The sequence below is a fragment of the Anabrus simplex genome, chromosome 1 (genome assembly GCF_040414725.1).
Source record: "Anabrus simplex isolate iqAnaSimp1 chromosome 1, ASM4041472v1, whole genome shotgun sequence".
Lineage (NCBI taxonomy): Eukaryota > Metazoa > Arthropoda > Insecta > Orthoptera > Tettigoniidae > Anabrus > Anabrus simplex.
Genome location: NC_090265.1, coordinates 453,903,231 through 453,918,430, shown reverse-complemented (window position 1 = coordinate 453,918,430; position 15,200 = coordinate 453,903,231). Strand labels below are relative to the sequence as shown.

The 15,200-nt window shown below is 40.2% G+C and overlaps 1 protein-coding gene across 4 annotated transcripts in view; it reads left to right on the top strand.

Moving 5' to 3' along the window:
- The window catches only part of Lmpt (Limpet), a 1,284,547-nt gene that overhangs the window by 608,731 nt on the left and 660,616 nt on the right, over positions 1–15,200 (top strand). Inside the window, exon 1 of one of the 4 annotated variants that reach the window (XM_067135220.2) lies at positions 3,275–3,413. The exons of the other annotated variants lie outside the window; for them this stretch is intronic. The gene's annotated coding sequence lies outside the window, so the exon portion shown is untranslated. Of the gene's footprint in view, positions 1–3,274; positions 3,414–15,200 lie in introns of those variants that run through there. 4 annotated transcript variants of the gene reach the window in all.

Below are 15,200 nucleotides of genomic sequence, written 5' to 3'. Positions count from 1 at the left end.
CTCTCAGTGAGCGGTTATATGCTATTATTATTATTATTATTATTATTATTATTATTATTATTATTATTATTATTATTATTATTATTATTATTATTATTATACCCACGTCCGTAGTGATACCGCGTTACGTGGAAGAACCTTTAGATACTGCAATGAAGAGTGCATTTTATAGGAAAGTTGAAAACAGATTTCTTAATCCCTGAATCTGATGACAGTAGTGATTTTGGCGTTAAGGGGAACGAGAACTGGAGGGGAGCTATCTCATTATTATCAATCCTTGAATATGCTGATGGCTGTGGTGACTACGGTTTTAAAGGGAAGGATAACTGGTCAACCATACCGTTAATTCCACAATAAGTATGACGTTACACAAAATTCTAGGACATTACTTGTTTCCTGCGTTGACATTTGACACTTGAAAGCAAGCCTATTATCGTGTTCTCATGAGAAAATATGTAACGAAATTAGTCTATATTTTTCTTTTAAGCCATCGGCCTGCATGTTGGTTGGATCCTCACATAGCACCACTGAAGGTTATGCAGATGTAATGAAACTGCAGCAATTGATGGCGTCGCTATAATGAGGTGTGCTAGGCAAAGTTTGGAGTTAGGTAGTACCCATTATGACCATACCACGGAAGCTGTAATGTATAAGACTGATATTTCAGGGGCAGCTCTGATCCGTGTCAAAAGACTCATGCAAAAACACTGTATCTACCAACAAATAGCAACAGTATCATTCATATGTACCATTTAATTAATGTGTGCTGTTACATATAGGTCTAAACAAGTATCATTTTTAGCATTTTATTTGACACTCAGAATATGTTTGGGGGAATTTTCATTTCGCCGATATCATTATATCACAAACTAAAGTTGCCGTCAGCGAGTATCACAAATCAGATACGCTGTTTAATGGATCACGACAAACTTGTAAACAAATTCACATCATGATTAATAGGAATTGTACGATGGAGTGTAAAGGATTAGAAGAGAGAAAATTCAATGAAATTTACAACGTAGAATACGACTTTCCTTCATGAATAGTTGGAGTTTCTAAAATCTCAACATTTCTAGGCCCATTATATGTACGATTGAAAGATGATAACCGGGCGAGTTGGCCGTGTGGTTCGGGGCACGCAACTGTGAGCTTGCATCCGGGAGATAGTGGGTTCGATCCCCACTGTCGGTAGCCCTGAAGATGGTTTTCCGTGGTTTCCCATTTTCACACCAGGCAAATGCTGGAGCTATACCTTAATTAAGACCACGGCCGCTTCTTTCCCACTCCAAGGCCTTTCCTGTCCCATCGTCGCCATAAGACCTATCTGTGTCAGTGCGACAAAACAAACTGTAAAAAAAAAAAGAAAAAAAGATATAGTTCCAAGTTTTAAAGAGGTGGAAACGGACGATTTGTTGTAAAGAGTAAATATTTTCCTTGATTCATCTCTAACGGCTATTCGTATAAATATTCATATTTCAGAAATGTTTTATATATATATATGCTTACATATAGTTATATCGATGCGTTCAGGCAACTGGCTTAGGAGACATTTACCATCCATGAAGTAGTTTCACATTACAACCCCAAATCGAACGTTCTCTCTTGTAGTCTACATTCGCTTCCATCCAGATTTCTTGGTAGCTCCAGTGTTGAATTATTAACTGCTGTAAAATGAGTAATCCGTTCCATAATCTGGCGGTAAATCAGAACGGTAATGGGGATCGTAGGTTACTGCAGAAATGATTTTCTTCGAGGTATCCAGCTCGAAATAGATAATTGGAATTAGACCCCATGGGTATGGGAGCTCACTGCAATTATCTCTAGCTTTTTATCCACCACTGTGACCCACAATCAAATTACAAGAGTGCCAAGGTAGGGAGCTGCACTTCAGTAGTTCCAATAGCGACACTAATAACAGTTGGCTATTTTTCAACGACATGTTTGAGTAGGTTCGCCAGAATAATATGGTTCAATTTCAACCTTCGCTAGGAATAGTTTTTAACCAAGAAGGTAGTTGTTCGAATCCTGGCCAATGCATGCGAGATATTTGAGTAAAATATCGCGTTCTTGTGGTCCCGAATACACGTAAAACTGTAGTTACCGTGGCTCAAATCACGATATCAACAGTCAAATAAAACTAAAATCTTGTTTATTTTTAATCACATGGAAGATACAAGGGTTCGATAATTGCGACAATATCAACAAAAATTAGGTTCTGAAAAGCCCTGCGTGGAATAATGATTCACTACTTATACGGAAAAATGTTTACTTTACGAAATGGTAGGTGCGTGGACGGACATGATTTGATAATGAGAGAGAGCAGATGTGACCGGCGTGACAGGAGGGGAGGGTGTCGGGCGTCTCGGGGGAGGTAATGTGGCAGAGTTTGCTGCGAGCGCTCCTAGATGTCACTATCTCAGCTCGAGTCACCAATGCTCTTGAACTTCAACTCCTGCCGTCCCTCCGAGTGGAAGCTGTCTCATAGTGCTGCCAACGTTACAGGAAAATAAAAGCAAATATCGATAGCGCGAGTACACTCCACCCCAAAAAGTATCTATATCATAATATTGTTAAACATACGTAGTCTTTTCCCTGTCCGATGTCTTTATGAGTTCTCTTGGAGTCTTAGTCCTATGGATTTGTGCGAGTGCGTGATACTCCTTTTATGAAATACGTTTAGGTAGTCATCTGGGGTGGGGATGAGGGTGGGGGGGGGGACTGTTTCTCTCAATTACATTAAAATGCTGAAATTTAGAACATTATTAAATACAATTTCTTGCTTGCTTACGGGGAAAATATCTAGATTTCAAAGTTCACTTTTATTTAATGGGTGATTATTACATATGTTGAGGTGAGTTAGTAATTATTTACTTTATTTTGCCATAGGCTGTTGTCATAAGCTGCATTCAACATTTATAAAAACTGGAGTTCGACGTCTCAAGGAGGTGAGGTTGACGCATTCCTAGTGCTGTGAAGGTGATTATGAAGGATACAATTTAGACATCTGAAGATTAGCGCCAACAATTATGATGGTGCGATTATGATGCTCGTGATATTAGTCATTTACAATTGATAATTACCTTCTTGCGATTCTATGTATATATTACTACATTATATTCAAGTACAAAGTTACTTAGTCTGACGCGTTTTTTTTTTTTTTTTCATTTGTGCTTCTGCTAGTCTCTCCATTGAACTATAAGACTTAAAAAAGTTTGGGATTTGACGCAATGATGATGTCTCTAATGGAAATGAAGAAGTGCCTGCCAATGTTCCTAGAAGGTGAAAAGTGTAAACAGTGAGAAAGGAAACGTAGAAGAGAGAAGACGGCTGACGGTAAGATGGCTCACCTTACCACCTTCCCGAGGCACAGGGCGCGAGGAACCAGGGGTCTGTCTAGAGATGGAAGAAGTAAGGTGGGTATTTTTCTCCAAACATACTCCATTACTGTGCTTACTTGGACAGGAAATTCCTCGAGATAAAAGACAATTAAACACCAGTTTGGCAACCTTAGTTTCCAATGGAAAAATAAAATTAGTATTAACGCCTAGTAAATTTAATGTAATTATTTGTATCGTGTCAAAAATAATGCAACACTTTTTTATTTCTTCTCATGTACATTAAACTTTCACGTATCGTATTAAGTTCTTAATTCGTTTTGAGTTTGATTATATGCCATTCTTTCCTTCTTTCTTTCCTTCATTGTTTCTATATTTACTTATCTTATTGGCGAATGTACTTACATCTTACATAAAGAGGAGTAGGCATGCAACAGGTGTTACTCCTATTACTGTTGATAGTTCAGATTCATGTTGTTTAAGTGAAATAATTCATTTATGAGATTAGTCTATTTCTCATTTTGATATTTAAGATTATGCTCGTAAACTTTCTGATTTGGCTTGGTCGGCTGTCAACCCGAGACCTAGTGTACTACATATGTCTAATTTCTAAAATATTCCTGTGATTATTTTCTCTCATTTTACAGTCCATTAAATGTGCTACCTTTTAACTTTCAATTCAACATTTAAAAATGTCTTCCTCTTATGAATCATTTACTTTTGAAAATTTCGTGCTTAGCCTATAAAACTGTTTTCTTTCATTGCTGAAATACCTTAATACTGTCAAGCGGTTGTTGATGTATGAGCTATATGCTTCCGTTCTTTAATCAAAATTAAACTTTTGCAATCAAACTGGTACTTGACTTTTACTTCGAGGAGTATCCTTTCATGCTATATAATGATTAGGACGCGGATATCAGTTCGTATCATTTGTCACTGTAGCCATCGGAATAATGCAATTAAATACCGCGCTGATTGAATGAGCGCCGTTTCATTTTTATTTTCTCGTTTCATGGAATAAGCTGATGTGATTTATGGAAAACTTTCAAAACCAATGATGAATTCATTCCTTCAAATTTAATACCGAGAATTATTCGAATACTAAAAATAATAATATTCACTCCAAATTAAATTGTTTTCTTTGGGTTTCCGTATTACGTCAACAAAAAAGATCATTCACTATATAATTTTGATTTCTTTGTTATTTGTATCAATGCCCAGTATATGTTCATTATTTCCCATTCCTGTACGTTTTTCTGTGGTTTATACTTATTCAAACATAATATGCTCGTTAGGTTTCGTGATTGTTTCCGTAATATTTTTTTTGCCTGTGTGTTTCATCCTGTAGATAGTCTTCCCGCGTGACAGTAGTGCAACACTGATGATTACGATAACAGGGTCGAAAGTGCATTTCTATAATTCAACTGCAGAATACAAAACAGTTATTGTTACCAATATTTTCCCGCTTATGATTTTTCGCTTCCAGCTCAATTTTTTTAATTTCTTGAATTAATTTCACTTTGCTATAAATTGAAACACAAGAAAATTTCAAACGGGAGGAAATGTAGTGAACCAGCAGAAGCAGTGATAAAGAAGGCTCACATAGTAAGAATATTTAAAAAACTATGAAGTTGTCGTATATTTCAATATATTTTATATAACACGAATATTTTGACATTACAATCATTTCTGGGATCACTGGTGCCACTCTGAATTTTATTAATAAATTTTAAGGTGAAAATTCCAGCCCAAATTGCCAAGATTTGGTCATCGTCCCGATAAAACCTGCAGCTAAGCTTCTGCGCTAATCATTATAAGAATATCAAAACACTAGACATGGTACCTACATGAATACGTCTTGCTCTAATATCACATATAAGATGATATATCGAATAAGAACTTTGAGACTGAGGAGCGAATTTCAACATGAACTGGTACGAAATGTAGCGGACCCTAATATTAGTACCCTTGTTTCACGACGTAGTAATCAAGGAAAGTTAGAAAGAATTCATGGACAATTTAGAAATAGTTTTAAAGAATCACATAAAACGACCGTGATTCTATGACGAAAGAATTGAAAATATAACCATCCTAGGATTCTTCTTAGAATTTTCATTGACAGATTAAGAAACATAAACTGTCGCTTATAATTCATTTCTAAAAGTATTTTATAATGTGAATGACCTGAAATCAAGGCGGATGTGATGTAATTTGCAACTCCTTAATACGAATGAAGTCAACTTCCGTCCTTCTTTTAACGCCCGGCTTAATTTCTCTGTTCATTGGTTAGCTTTTGCATATATCTTTAACAGTTTCTTCCTGATTTATCCGCGCCCTAATTATTATTATTATTATTATTATTATTATTATTATTATTATTATTATTATTATTAATCATGCATGAACAATTGAGAGAGTTTTTGAAGCATTTAGTTATTTTTCAATTCTAACACTGTAGCCTATATTTTGTTTCTCTGCCTATTATTGCTGTATTTTACCAATTACCAGATGACTGATATCATATGTCAGTGTACCACTGTCAGATCCACTCACAACAAATTAATGTGTATCTTATAGTATTTAAATATGCGGATTTTATTAGTCATACAAAATTGTAGTCGAGAGAATAGTTGTAGGCCCACCAAATATTTATCTGTCAACACGTTGCATATTGGAGTAATGGATATAAAACTACAATTTTAGCTGGATTTTACTAATGTTGTTCTAGGTTTTAAATTCTTATTTTTGGAGCCACTTTGTAGACCTATGTCAGTGCTGGAAATAAAGTTGGTTTGCTCAGACTTTCCGTTCGTAAAATGAGCAATAATTATGACAGATTATAGATTATTTTGCATTTGAAGATCGTTAATACCGTAGGAGGTGCCACATTTCCCTTCAATTGTAGCGCCGCATGTGCCGGGTCGTTTCAGTGAAGTTCTACTGGAATTGTGAAGAATGCTTTATGATTCACGAAGTAGTGAGGATTGGGATTGGAGACCTTCTTGTTAGAAAGACTACTGTTAAACATCACGTAATAAAGAATAATTTCCTTCTTATGTTATTATATATATATAAGTTTTTATGTCTGAGGAGCACGAAGAAGTATTATATAGCATTGCTATTCTTCATCTTGAAATCGTTCTTCTCATTTTCCCAAAACTTCCTCGTCCTTTCACTATGGGCCTCTCGTCTTTCTTGTGTCAATGCGTTCTTTAGTTTTAAGTTTCTTGCCGTTGGGTTCTTTGGTGCTAGCTACCTTATGGATGTTAATCTTATGTCTGTATGTAAACATTGTTGTTTTCAGTGAGCCAATATCACTTCTGTGAGATCTCTTTGTGTATCTCCTAGCCAGTGTACTTTCGTTTATCGTGTTCCATTGATAACATAAAATGATTTTACGCCCTTCTTATAAAACCTGGGTTAATGCCTTGACGTAGTTTTTCAGCACAGGTTTTACTGTCCACCCTTTTATTGCGAGTGCTCCTGATGATTTGTCCTAAGTATTTAACTGTTTAACTAGTGTGATGTTGTCGTATTCTTTTACAAGTGATGCCAGGTTTGGGCCCGTGGACTCCGTGCACTGCGTTTTTTCGAAAGATATATATACGCGTATATGTGGAGGCCAGTTTTGATGGAAATTTTGTGAAGCTTCTCGATGGCGACTCTGGCCTCCTCAGGTTTTCGTGTAATTACCAGGTCGTCAATAAAGGCAAGACATTTAATGTTGATTCGTTTAGCTTTTGTTGCCGTATTTATTCCAAGTAATTCTTTTTCCCGTGTTTTAAGGACCTAATCTAGAACTAGGTGGAACAGGAGTGGAGACAATCCACCACATCGTCTAACGCCTGTTCTAATTTCAAAAGGGGTTAGAGATTTCAAAGTACCGAGCTCGACAGCTGCAGTCGCTTAAGTGCGGCCAGTATCCAGTATTCGGGAGATAGTAGGTTCGAACCCCACTGTCGGCAGCCCTGAAAATGGTTTTCCGTGGTTTCCCATTTTCACACCAGGCAAATGCTGGGGCTGTACCTTAATTAAGGCCACGGCCGCTTCCTTCCAACTCCCAGCCCTTCCCTGTCCCATCGTCGCCATAAGACCTATCTGTGTCGGTGCGACGTAAAGCAACTAACAAAAAAAAATTCTAAGTTCTCCTTAGAGGATGTGTCTGTCAAAGTTTGTTGGATTAAAATTATTGTTTTATTGTCAACGTCATATTCTCGAAGTAGGTGATATTAAACAGGGTGTTACGCTCAATTGAGTCGTATGCTTTTTTTTTAATCTATCAAAGTGAGCACTGTGCGATTCGACTGGCGGTGTTGAGAAGTATCGTCTTAAGGTTCCAGATCTGTTCCACGCACTACCGATGTGGTCACAAGCCCGCCTGGTATTCACTGATCTTATGTTCTGCCTCTTATGCTCCGGTAATTATTTGGATCCATATTGTGCAGTGGGTGGATCATTGCTGTTTTCCACTTTGCAGGGATTACTCCGCTCTCCCATATATTCACAATGATTGCTTGTATTCTGTCAATTAGTTCGCCTCCCATTTTGAGCATCTTGGCGATAACACCACCTCTTCTGGTGGTTTCTTCTCCTTCTTCTTCTTATTCTTATTCTTATTCTTATTCTTATTCTTATTATTATTATTATTATTATTATTATTAATCTGTTTACTCTCCAGGTTCGGTTTTTCCCTCGGATTCAGCGAGGGATACCACCTCTACCGCCTCAAGGGCAGTGTCCAGGAGCTTCAGACTCTTGGTCGGGGGATACAACTGGGGAGAATGACCAGTACCTCGCCCAGGCGGCTTCACCTGCTATGCTGAACAGGGGCCTTGCGGGGGATGGGGAAGATTGGAAGGGATAGACAAGGAAGAGGGAAGGAAGCGGCCGTGGCCTTAAGTTAGGTACCATCCCGGCATTTGCCTGGAGGAGAAGTGGGAAACCACGGAAAACCACTTCCAGGATGGCTGAGGTGGGAATCGAACCCACCTCTACTCAGTTGACCTCCCGAGGCTGAGTGGACCCCGTTCCAGCCCTCGTACCACTTTTCAAATTTCGTGGCAGAGCCGGGAATCGAACCCGGACCTCCGGGGGTGAGAGCTAATCACGCTAACCACTACACCACAGAGGCGGACTATTATTATTATTATTATTATTATTATTATTATTATTATTATTATTATTATTATTATTATTATTATTATTGCCAGCACTGTAACGTAGAGGCTTTGTGTCTACCTCTTATCTGAAGGCTCCGAGTTCAATTGCTAGATCGTTCAAGAATTTTAATCCTGGTTTGAGTGCTGGAGTGGGTGAAAGGGTTCACCCATCCTTGTGAGACCAGATCATCTGGCTGGGGAGCAGTCGTCTCGTTCATGCATGATAGAATTACCGTAGCAATGATGTGATATTTCTCAAACTTAGCGTTTTTCCTTCACTGCAGGCACGTCACATGATACTGCTCCCCGCACTCCCTTTGTTAGTAACTAATTTCATACTGACAAGTGTTAAAGACAGCAGATGAGGCTGCATTGAAATACACCCATCTTCATGTTAATAATGTTAAATGGAGATCTCAAACTGTCAAGAGTTTATGTGCCAACATTTCGACAAATTGCACTGCTGACATCATCGACCGGCGGCTATGCCAGCCCGCAATACCCAGCCTGTTTGAAACAGCTCACGTTTGGCGCACAGATGTGATCAACGGGTAATTGAGATAGGGAGAAGTAATGGCAGTATAATTATAATAGTCGTATGGACTCGGCCGCTGTGTGCAGGCAGTTTGATTTGACGCCATTATTATTATTATTATTATTATTATTATTATTATTATTATTATTATTATTATTATTATTATTATTATTATTGTTTTACATCCTGCTTACTACTTTTATGGTTTTCGGAAACGCCGAAGTGCCGGAATTGTGTCTTGCGTTGGTTCTTTCACATACTGGTAAATCTACTAACACGAAACTGGCATATCTGAGTACCTCGAAATACCACCAGACTGAACCGGGATCGAACCCAGTAACATAGATTCAGAAATCCAGCCAGTTCTTTGCTGCCTGAATCGCTCAGTCCAGTTGCTTAAGAATTATCACGGCTCCTATTTTAGATTAGGTCCTGTTAAGGTATTCCCTCCTTTCGTAGGATCCGAAGTCACCAGTATTTTTTTATATCCCGTATAAGTCGCATAACTCACTCACTGGTTGAGTACTTGTTGCTGTACGCGAGACGGTGCTAGATGGCAAAGGTACGAGGAGCGCATTACATTTGTATTCGTTTGAGGTATACATATCCTCTACTAGCACAACAGGAAATAAAGAGAGAGAGGGTTTAGCGACAGCTGTGCGTTCCGCTCAGTTTCATGTGGCCAACCACATCTTTACGATCACTGCTTATTACTTCCAGTAATTGGAACAGTTTCTCTCAAAACAAGGCCTGTGTGTTTCTGCCTTAGTTATATAGTATACCCATGTTCACATGAATTTTGAATCTTCAAATAGCCACTTTATTTTTGAGCACAAATCTATATTTACCATATTTCCGGGTGTTATTTTTTTCTTGTATATGCAGAACATTTTGAACGAGAAGTCACAAGAACTTAAAGTTTACAAGGGGTAGTCATCAACATGGTCTGCTCACTTTCCATAATGATGATGAGTTTTGATGTGAAGTGTTGTACATATTCGGTGTCAATACTAAGCTTTAAAAGGAAGGCATTTGAATGCTAGCGTACGAAAACCTGTGCTTCCGCCCCTTGACAGTCGCTGTGAGTTGTGCAGTCAGATGGGGAGGGGGCAGAATTACTATGGACATGATTAAAAATACCTGTGCATCGCCACAGAGGATCCACACTTGTTCCAATGCGCTTGGTGCGTAATTGGATACTTTTCTGAAATAATAGGAAATTCCGAAAATATGGAAAAATAGTTTCAGGTTGAGACCTCGTGCTCAAATGCAAATCATCGCACTACTCCATATCCAGCTCATCTGAGAGTATTTTGCGCTTCGCACATTTATGGGTTATGTGTAAAATCACGCCTGTGAAGAATACGAATGGATAAGCAAAGTAATAGTACCAAAATTTCCCAAATAGTACAAAATGTATAAACTGTACTTGTTAGAAGAAAGAACTAATTGATTCCAATTAAAATAATGACTAAATTGTGTTATTGATTTTGCGTACCACCAACAACTTTTACGGTTTTCAGAGACGCCGAGATGCCTGAATTTTGTCCCGCAAGAGTTCTTTAACGTACCAGTAAATTTACTGACACGAGTCTGACGTATTTGAGCACCATCAAATACCAGAGGACTGAGCCAGAATCGAACCTGCCAGGTTGGGTTCAGACGACCAGCGTTCTACCGTCTCGGCTACTCAGCTTGGCGATTTCAATGAAAGTCAGTAAATTGATAGATTATTCAATCCTTTATAACCCAGTTGTATTTTTGGCACATCGTGCTCAGGGTCTGAGAAATATTCCTATTTTAAATGTGTATATAAAATTTAGTAGTTGTGATACAATATCTGCTCTACCTCTGCCAGCTCAGCACTACATCACCAGTAAAATGAAATGAAATGACGTATGGCTTTTAGTGCCGGGAGATTCCAGGACGGGTTTGGCTCGCCAGGTGCAGGTCTTTTGATTTGACTCCCGTAGGCGACCTGCACGTCGTGATGAAGATGAAATGATGATGAAGACAACACATACACCCAGCCCCCGTGCCAGGGAAATTAACCAATGGTGGTTAAAATTCCCGACCCTGCCGGGAATTGAACCCGGGCCCCTGTGACCAAAGGCCAGCACGCTAACCATTTAGCATGGAGCCGGAATACATCACCAGTAGCGTCTGCTTAATAAATTGGAGCACCAGTGTAGCGTGCCAGCATCCAAATACTTTATATTTATGAACTACCGCAGCAAGACCCTCCGTGGTTCATGCGGCAGCGCGTCGGCCTCTCACCGCTGGATACCGTGGTTCAAATCTTGGTCCCTCCATGTGAGATTTGTGCTGGACAAAGCGGAGGCGGGACAGGTTTTCCTCCGGGTACTCCGGTTTTTCCTGTCATCTTTCATTCCAGCAACACTCTCCATTCTCATTTTATAGCATTTATCAGTCATTAATAATCACCTTGGGAGTGGCGACCCTATTGTAATAATAGCCTATATATGGTTCATTCATTACACCCCTGACCCGGTCAAAGACTGGATAACAGGTTGTAGGTTTTCATTTTCACTACCACAGCAAATTTAAGGTTCAGTCATCTTCGAAATCTGAAATGATACTACTCACCATAATTATGCAAGGAAACAATAATAGGGTAAGTTTTACACGGTTCCGGGAGCATTCATATTAGACGGCAATTAATGGTAACGAATTGTATGTTCATAGGGCCATATCCATCTCTGGTGGAATATGGTGTTAACAATCCACTGTGTGTTCTGGTACGGGCTGGAATAAGTTTGTTCCTTCCATTCACTACTCTGTCTCATCTTTGGCTTTGAGAGTTTGAAAGTGACTGAATTGCGAACGATGATATTTCCTATGCAGGCAATCCCTGTGATGAATGGTACTACTTTTATTTAATGTGTCGCTCGTAAGATCCATTCGTGGGTACATTTCTGTGGGCTTGGAAGACTGAAATGTGATAGCACATTCTGACTCCATGAAGATAGCAACGAGAAACTGCCTCACTTCTCACGTCTCCAGTACACCTCTTCAGTGACTCCTGGACTATCTGTGACGAATTATATCGAGGCCGTTGAGGATTCAACCAATCTTCGGGCTGAGGACTCAGCTCGCCTTCTCTACAAGAAGTCAATCGTTGAATTTAACGAAACATGCTCGTTCATATAAAGAAAACCTGCTTTTAATGTATCCTGATTTACAGACCTCTGCCTACAACCCTCTCTTTCCACGAATAGAATAAATTAGACAAGCTACATTTGGATTAGGAATAACTCTATTTTGAAACGTGGAATAATTTGCTAATAATTTCTCTTTTTTTTCGTGTGGCTATTTCTAGCCGAGTGCAGCCCTTGTAAGGCAGACCCTCCGATGAGGGTGGGCGGCATCTGCCATGTGTAGGTAACTGCGTGTTACTGTGGTGGAGGATAGTGTTATGTGTGGTGTGCGAGTTGCAGGGATGTTGGGGACAGAACAAACACCCAGCCCCCGAGCCATTGGAATTAACCAATGAAGGTTAAAATCCCCGACCCGGCCGGGAATCGAACCCGGGACCCTCTGAACCGAAGGCCAGTACGCTGACCATTCAGCCAACGAGTCGGACAATAATTTCTCTGAGAAAACATGATTTAAAAACATGTTTCTTTTTTATCTACTTCGGATTTACAGTCAGTCCCGTTTTGTAATTTACCCGGTTTTTTCTTATTTACATGGATATACAATGTTGACCTTATATGATGTATGCCTACCCCCTAATACGGGGTCGGCGATGAGGTGAGATGATATGTTATGGCTGATTACCCTTCCTGACGCCAAGCTCAGTTGAGGAGCTGAAGATGAATTGAATGATGCTGAATGTAACTGGGTAAGGAGGTGAAATAAAACAGTTGTGGCCTGTGAGCAGGAACTATTGCGGTATTTGCCTGGAATTGAAAATAGGAAACCACAGAAAACCATTCTTAGGACAGCCAACAGTGGGATTCGAACTCACTCGTCTTCCGAATTCAGAGCATGGCTCCGTAGCTGTGCGCGTTAACAAATGCAGCCACTCCACTAGGTACTTGATACGATACGGATAGGAAACATGGTAACATGAACATAAACATGACCCTGGGCTATGCATATTGCCGTCCACTTGCAGATCAGTATTGTCGGGAAAAAGTATCATGCAAACGCGAGTTTTACAATCCGAATAAATACCTCACGCCGACTTATGTGACGAGTTAATTTTTTCACGTGATAAGAGGTTTGCATTCAAAGTACATTTCACATTTTGCAGTTTACACTGAGAAAATGGTATAAAATCATTTATATTAGTATTTATTGTTGAGGGAAGCCTCCGTGGCTCAGGCGGCAGCGCGTCGGCCTCTCACCGTTGGGTTCCGTGGTTCAAATCCCGGATACTCCGGTTTTCTCTGTCATCTTCCATTCCAGCAACACTCTCCAATATCATTTCATTTCATCTGTCAGTCATTTATCATTGCCCCAGAAAGGTGCGACAGGCCTCGGCAGCCGGCACAATTCATGTCCTCGCCGCAAGAAGGGGACTTCATTCATTCCATCTCTGACCCGGAGAATGGCTGGAAAACAGGTTGTAGGTTTTCATTTTCTCATTTCTCATTTTTCATTTATTGTGGAGTAATGATTAACTCTTCGGCTTCTTGGCTTAATGGTCAACGTAGTAGCCTTCGGTTCAGAGCGTCCCGGATTCGATTTCCGGTCAGGTCGGTGATTTTAACTGTGCATTGTTAATTCCTATCGCTGGAGGACTGGATGTGTATGTTCGTCTCAGTACACAGCTGCAGCTGTACACAGCACATCACACTACTAACCACCATAGAAACACAGAATAATGATTGCATCTCTTCATATATGGTTGGCGCCAGGGAGGGCATCCGGCCTTAAAACCGGGCCAAATCCACACGTGTGCTGATACCAAGCAATTGGGGTACAAGGCCAGGAATAATAATAATAATAATAATAATAATAATAATAATAATAATAATAATAATAATAATAATAATGTCCGACTCTATGGTGTAGTGGTTAACATAACTACCTGCCACCTCCGGAGGTCCGGGTTCAATTCCCGGCTCTGCCACGAAATTTTAAAAGTGGTACGAGGGCTGGGACGGGATCCACTCAGCCTTGGAAGGTCAACTGAGTAGAGAGGGGGTTTGATTCCCACCTCAGCCATCCCGAAAGTGATTTTCCGTGGTTTCCCCACTTCTCCAGGCAAATAAATGCCGGAATGATACCTAACTTTAGGCCAAGGACGCTTCCTTCACTCCTCCTTGTCTATCCCTTCCAATCTTCCCATCCCCACCAGGGCCCCTGCTCAGCATAGCAGGTGAGGCCGTCTGTGCTAGGTACTGGCCCACCTGTCCAGTTGTATCCACCGGCCCAAAGTCTCACGCTTCAGGACACTGCCCTTGAGGTGGTGGTGGTGGTGGTGGTGGAATCCCTCCCTGAGTCCTAGGTAAAAATCGACCCTGGAAGGGAAAATTAAGAAAGAAAGAAAGAAAGAAAGAAAGAAAGAAAGAAAGAATAATAATAGTTATAATAATACACTATACTGTATAGTACAGTACTTGCTAAAGATTGTAATAACTGTGATAGTATCTCATTAAGCCCATCTGGTGGCAATGTTCGTTAAGACGTGAAGTCTACATAGTCTGACACCAAGGCCAAATCTAGTCCCGTTGGTCGAAAACATTTTCGCTAACAGAATGTTGGCCGGCGGGGTAGGGGAGGTGGTGGTATACAATTTCTAATCACTAGATTGCGTGCCAAAAGCCTGGATTTAATTCCAAACATCTCCGCAGTGTTAATATGAAGGGAGGGCATACGACGCTGTTGATGGTGATTCGTCCATTGGATGAAGACGTAAAGACTTCAGTGGACCCCCTAGCGCTATTCGACAGAAGTTCCAGCACCAGGTAATTAAGGTACAGCCGCAGCATTTGCCTGGTGTGAAAATGGGAAACCACGGAAAACTATCTTCAAGGCTGCCGACAGTGCGATCCGAACCCACTATCTCCCGGATGCAAGCTCACAGCCGCGCCTCCAACCGCACGGCCAACTCGCCCGGTGAGCATTCATCTCACTTCATATCCGATCCCGTAGAGAAACGGAACAAGGGTTGAGTATACATAAAACATCCCAGTAGTT